The 6606-nt window shown below is 40.8% G+C and overlaps 1 pseudogene; it reads right to left on the bottom strand.

Moving 5' to 3' along the window:
* Positions 1-2825: 2825 nt before the first annotated feature.
* LOC124975845 (small integral membrane protein 14-like) lies at positions 2826-3071 on the bottom strand (annotated as a pseudogene).
* Between the last annotated feature and the right edge of the window lie 3535 nt (positions 3072-6606).

The raw sequence follows: 6606 nt of genomic DNA, 5'->3' as shown, positions 1-6606 counted from the left end.
TTGAGACTGTGTTTAATTTAAAGGTCAATGTTGAAGCTTTAAGAATTAAATATAATAATATAAATCACTAGTTAGGTGAACAAGAATGCTTTATGTGCAGTACACTCACTTTTCAGGAGTGCAGGAAATTTTAAAAGCAAAACCCTGTTATGGCGAGGTCACAATAAATCACTGAGTTGATCTTAAGGAGATGAAACTATCTTTATTCAGCAACTTGCGGTCTGGGTTCACCAGCTGGTGGAGCAGAGTAGCAGGCTGCAAGTCTACACCTTTTGACCCCCTCCAAGTGTTAGAGTACACCTTTAATATCATAACTAAAGCATGTCAGAACATTAATCATAAGTGGCTGTTGCTATGACAATCAGAAAATGGTTACTAACATTTTAACTAATGTTAGGCTATACTGCCCAAGAAAAATGGAACCCCAAAGGGAGAACATTATTACATTGTATAAGAATTGCCATTTTGTGTTGCCAAGCATGCTAGGCAACTGTTGATGGGTACAGAGGTGGAGTTTTTCTCATGGGAGAAGCATTTCCTACATGACATGGAGTCCTAGGGTAAAATGGAATCTGTTTGGTCACTGTCCATATAGCTGGTCCATAACAAACCCAGGGCTAAATATTTTACTAAGAACTTCTATTACTAACTTAACAGAAAATTTATATAGAAAATGTTACTGTATTTAGATACAATGCCAATTGAGTATATGTGGCAAAAAATGAAAAATGATAATTATGAATTCAAATTTTTCAGGTCTGTAATATTAGACATTTTTGTCCATATTTTGGCCACTTCTTCAACAGAAGCCAATTCTCAATTGTGAGCCACAGACTCAGCGGATATACCTTCATCTCTCCCAGGATTGATTTTCTAGCAAGTTAGGGAAGAGACCTTAGGATATATGGGTGAGCCTTCAATGTTCAAGGAGTATGGACATTGAAGTTAGGGAAGAGACCTTAGGATATATGGGTGAGCCTTCAATGTTCAAGGAGTATGCAATAGGCAGTTAGCTCATATTTGCCATTCCAGACCTTTCTGCTTTAAATACTTTACTAGCTGTGAATAGAACTGGGAAGACTTCCAGTGGACCACTGCAAGACAAAACAAATCTTTACTCTGTGGTGTTCATTTATCCAAGATTTGACTTACCTGTGTTAACACAAGTAATTAAGAGTAGATTATATTATTTCAAGAAATTGAGCACAAAACCAAGAAGCACAAGGAAGAGTGCAAGCAGTTAATATTGGATTATATAGTGAGATGATGCCTTTACAATGTTTATGGCCTATAATGTCATCCTAATAAAAGGGGAAACACCCTGTGAGTGTCACACAATTGTATCAGACTATTAAATAGTACAATAATATAGAGATGCTTATTTAGTTGACACAAGGAGTTTCTAAGATCTGTACAGTGAAAAGCTAGATTGACCTAGGTTTAAAAGTCCTTTCACTGGTAACAAGATATCTTTTAGTCCCATAAATCATATGTAATCATTTGTTAAGGAAAAATATTCCATAACCACGTGGGTTGTGCAGACACTATTTAATGCCATATGTATTTACTTTTTTGCCAAACTAGGCAAAAACAAAGTAAACTTTTGCTTTTTTATGCATTTCACAATTCACTTATATCAATGTTCCTTTTCACCCCAATTCATCCCATTACCAAACAGGAATAAGATAAAGGGTAAGAAAAGTATTCTTGTTTCTTATTTTCCCCTTTACCCTTGGAATAAACGAAGACTTCATTAATTTTTTTTTGAAGTTGGAAGGATAAAAAGCTTCAAAATTTTCTTCAAATAAAATGAAGTAAAAAAGTAAATAGGCATTCAAATGTCAGTAATCTAGTAATCCCCAATATAGATGTAAGTTAGTTTCACTTTAACAGGGAAATGTTGGAACAGAAGAGAGGCTTCCTGAGATGCAATCATTTACAAAATAAATTATACCTTAAATTATTCCTGGATAGATTATTCCTGGCAAAAATGGAAATACTGAACCTTTCTCTTTCATTCATGATACGGCTAAGGGATGGCAAATGTCATATATTGGACTGTAAATCATCTACCATATTGATTAGTCATGTTTATTTGAAGTATTCTTAGCTGGGGAGATAGCTCAGTGGTACAGCATTTGCCTAGCAGGAACTAGGCCCTGGGTTCAATGCCCAGCACTGCAAAAAGCAAAACATTCTTAGCATTAGACATTTTTAATGGAAGTAAAAAAAAAATTAAAATAACAGATTCACTTCTCATATTCTAGCCACATAAGTTGGCTGCAATAAATGATACAGATTTCAGCTCTAATTTGTAAAGTATTCCAAGAATTGCTGAAGTCCCAAGAACTAGAGAAAGCTGCCATCAAAGTAAATGTAAACACAGTGTGGTTCTCATATTCTTTCATATAATCCCAGATAACCTCAAAAAACTTTTAAAATATCTTATGAAGACAAAAACCTTAAAAACCTATCAAAACCTTTTATAATATTTAAATGCAGAAAACTCAAATTTCTTTCAATGAGATCACAAATCACCCAAAAATTGTGGTCAAACAAACAGAATGAGTGGAATGTATAAAGTTTAGATAAATCAAAGAAGTCCCACTTAACTTTTTAAATATAATCATTTACTCAAATATACTGTAAATGGGAATGGTGATAACACAGGAAGCAAAAATAAGTTTGCAAGTAAAATTTCTAGAAGTTCATGAAAACAGTACCATCCCATATTGCAGATGCAAAATGAGAAACAGTTCTAATGGAGTTAAAAGTTCTCTTGGTTTTGCAAGGTGTTAACTATTTCCAGTTCCTATGTCACAGAATTAGTCCACAAGAGGAGCTGGTTGATCCTTTCCATTATGGGGACTGGTTGACTTTCCAAATAAATTGGATCCTTTTTGGTCTGGACATCTCAAGAACAAGATAACTGCAATAATCTTTCAGTTCTTCAAGATCATAGTAATGCTGATGCCACTGTCACCAGAATCATGGTACACATTGACCAGTCTTCTCCTTGCATGTTCATGACAGCAAACACACTCACTAGGATCAAATCCACCTTCTGTCATGGTTCCCCAGTTTGAGTTACTTGATTGTTTAAATCCACCCAGACAACAACCCACAGGACTGGAGGTTGGGGGCCAGACCTAGACTCTGCAGAAGGACCACCCTGGGCTTTTGGAATGGTGTGGCAACTCAGCTGATGCCAGTGCTCCTGGTCACCTGTGTCCTCCTCATCCTCTCTTTGGGTTTGTTGAACCACATCAGTCTTTGTCACCAGACCCAGACCTGCCGGTTCCTGTGGAGCTTGGTGCAACATGTTGCAGCCCCTTGAGACCCTGCAGGCCTCAACTGCCCAGTGTGGGTGCCCCCACTCCTGGTGGGTGGCTTTAGGCCTCTTCACCACATTGGGTGCTGGGCCACACTTGGCATTGTCCTTTTGCGCTATCCTGGAGGGCTGGAGGGGAGAGAAAAGAGAACGAATGGTGGGTAACAAGTAAGCGGCCTCGAGGAACACTTTTTTTTTTAAACTGGGACATTATATAATATATAATACTGGGATTCCTCCTTACCTATATGTACATGTGCATGACAGAATAGCACAAAAATTGGGCAATTTTGTTCCCTGGTTCCTTCTTTTGAACTCCCTGTCCTCCCCCTGGTGCCCAGAGTAAACATAGGACACTTTATTTTCTGACTCTGGCTTATTTTACTCAACATATGCTCTCATATTCCATCCATTTTCCTGTAAATGCTGCAATTTCATTCTTGATGGCTGAATAAAATTCCATTGTGTATATATACACCATACTTTCTTTAACCATTCATCTGTTGATGGACACAGGCTGGTTCCATAACTTGGCTATTGTGAACTGTGGTGCTAAATGTGGGCCTGCAGTACTGCTGTAGTAATTTTAATTATCTTGAATAAATACCAAGAAGTGGCTGGGTCATACTGGCTTTTAAAGCTCTCAAATTTCAATTTATTATGAAATAATAATATTATTATTATGAATATTATTCAGAATAATATTCATAATACTATTATGAAATAATAATATGCTTAATGTAACTATATTAATATATATTACTATATTATATTATACTGTATGTATCGTAACATTATGAATCTCAGGTAGTGAACTCAGGTTTATAAGTCATCTGAATGATTATTTATCCAGGAAGCCTAGGCAAGAATCCTGCAGTCATGTAAATGAGCACTGCCCAGGGATGTGGCCAGCTCTCACTATCACCTGGACAGTGACTGTATCCCACATGGTGGGCCCTTCTGCATTTCTTCTCTCCTCAGTCAGAGGAGGGTGTAATAACCAGATAGCCACAGTGATTCAATGACTCCTGTCTCCTGGAATCTGTCTCCCCTTTGTGTAATCACCCTCACTTTACCAAGATGGTCAGTGTGACCAATACAATATAGCATATGGTAAAGTGACTATGTCACTTTCCGGATCAGGTTATAAAGGCCACTGTGACCCACCCCTTTGCACTACAATTGGGTCATTAGCTCTGTGTTTAGCCAGTTATGGTGTCTTGAGGCCACTCAGTCAACCCTGTGGAGAGACCAGTGGACAGTGGAGACCTGCCCACACCACTCAAGGGAGGACTCAGTTGACTGCAGCCTCATGAGAAAATTTAGGGCAGAATAAGTCAGTTATGCCACCCTATTCCTGACCCTCAGGTAACTGTGTGAATGAACATGTTGGTTGCTTTTTGTGGTTTGGATCTGGCATGTCCCCAAAGTCTCTTGTGTTTGAAGTCTTGTCCCCAGTGCAGCAGTGTTCAGAGGTGGGGTTTTTGGAAAGTGATTGAATCAGAAAGGCTCCCATCTCATCAATGGATCAATCAATCCAGAGATGAATGAACTACTGGGAGGTGGTAGGACTTTGCTGGAGGAAGAAGGTCACTGGGGGTGAGCCCTAGAAGGTATTCCTTGTCACCTCTTCCTACTTTTTCTGCTTCTAGGCAGCCATGAGCTGAGCAGCTTTTTTCTGATATGCCTTTCTGCTATTTCTGCTTTAGTGCCTGCTGACTGAAATCTTGTTTTAAGCAGTTAAGTTGGGTAGTACATGAAAACAAAGCAATAGATAACTAATACACAGTGATGTCATCTGTGAAAGACTCTCCCCTTCCCTCTGTGTGCCCTCTCCACTCTGTCCAGGTAACTTTGAGCATTCTCAAGCACACAGCTCATAACCAAAAATATGAACTCTGCTCACTAAGGACTCTTCCCACTAAGGTCTCTGAGAGTTCCCAGGAGGCTGTGGCCTTCCCCTATCACCAGGCTGTCTTTCTCTACTAGCTCAAAACCTGCTCTCAGTAAATGTTCAATAAGAGTTTACTTAGTAGATCTGGGTATTTGTTTCTTCCCCAGAGCCTGAAAAATTATGCTTTGCTCATAGTGAGTACTCAGTAGGTTTTTGTTGATCAAGTAAACAATCTAGAGGGATCCAAGATGGCAGAATAGAGGGTGACAGCATCTCCCGTCACTCCAGAACTCAGGATTCAAGAAGGGGAGGTATTGAGAGACTCGGACCAACATAGAGCTGCAGGGTGAGTCTCTCCCACCAGGTGAAGCTAGGCCTGGGTGGCAGGCCTGGACAGTAGGCAGCTTCTCAGAGCAGGGCAGGGTAGCAAGAGTCTTCCCTTAGCAGCCCTGCTGCCTCCAGCGGCAGGCTCAATCCACAGTCAGCTTCTCTGAGCAGGCCCACCCAATGAGATCTTTTCCGCACAGAGCCAACCCCAAGCCCCAGATCCAGTGGCGGCCCCGACCTGCAGGCGGCTTCTGGGACCAGGGCAGGACAGTGAGAGGCTTTCCCAAGCAGCCAGGCTCCCTCCAGTGGCAGGCGCAGTCCACAGTCAGCTTCTAGGAGCAGGCCCGCCCAGTGAGAGTTTTTCTGCCCAGAGTCAACCCCAAGGCCTAAACCCAGTGGCGGCCCCAGCCTGCAGGTGACTTCTGGGACCAAGGCAGGATAGCAAGAAGCTTTCTCCAAGCAGTCCGGCTCCCTCCAGCGGCAGAAGGCCCTGTCTACAGCCAGCTTCTAGGAGCAGGCCCGCCCAGTGAGAGGATTTCCATGCAGAACCAGCCCCCAGACCTGGACCCAGTAGCGGACTAGGGTCAGCTTTCTTAGGAAGCACTGCATTATCAAGTTCCTTCAAGACTTCAGGCTACTGAAGGCTGGGAGGTGATATACTGGAAATATACAGGGACACTATAAGCCAATAGAGGAAATCTGCAATATCTCAGAGTCCCACTGACAGCTGAACAATATGAGAAAACAAGGGAAGAAAATGTCCCAAACAAACCTAGATACTATATCAATAAAACCCAATGACAGCACAGCTGAAGAAATGTCAGAAAGGGAGTTCAGAATGTACATAATAAAATAATAAAATAATCAGGGAAGCAAACGAGGAGATGAAAGAGCAAATGCAGGCATTAAATGATTGCACCAATCAACAGTTAAAAGAGCAAATACAGGAAGCAAAAGATCATTTCAATAAAGAGTTAGAGATACTGAGAAAAAACAAACAGACATGGCCCTTGATCTTTCATTTTACGAGTGATTAAATGCCTGTGTCCATATT

The sequence above is a fragment of the Sciurus carolinensis genome, unplaced genomic scaffold (genome assembly GCF_902686445.1).
Source record: "Sciurus carolinensis unplaced genomic scaffold, mSciCar1.2, whole genome shotgun sequence".
Taxonomy (NCBI): Eukaryota; Metazoa; Chordata; class Mammalia; order Rodentia; family Sciuridae; genus Sciurus; species Sciurus carolinensis.
This window is presented reverse-complemented; position numbering and strand designations above follow the sequence as displayed.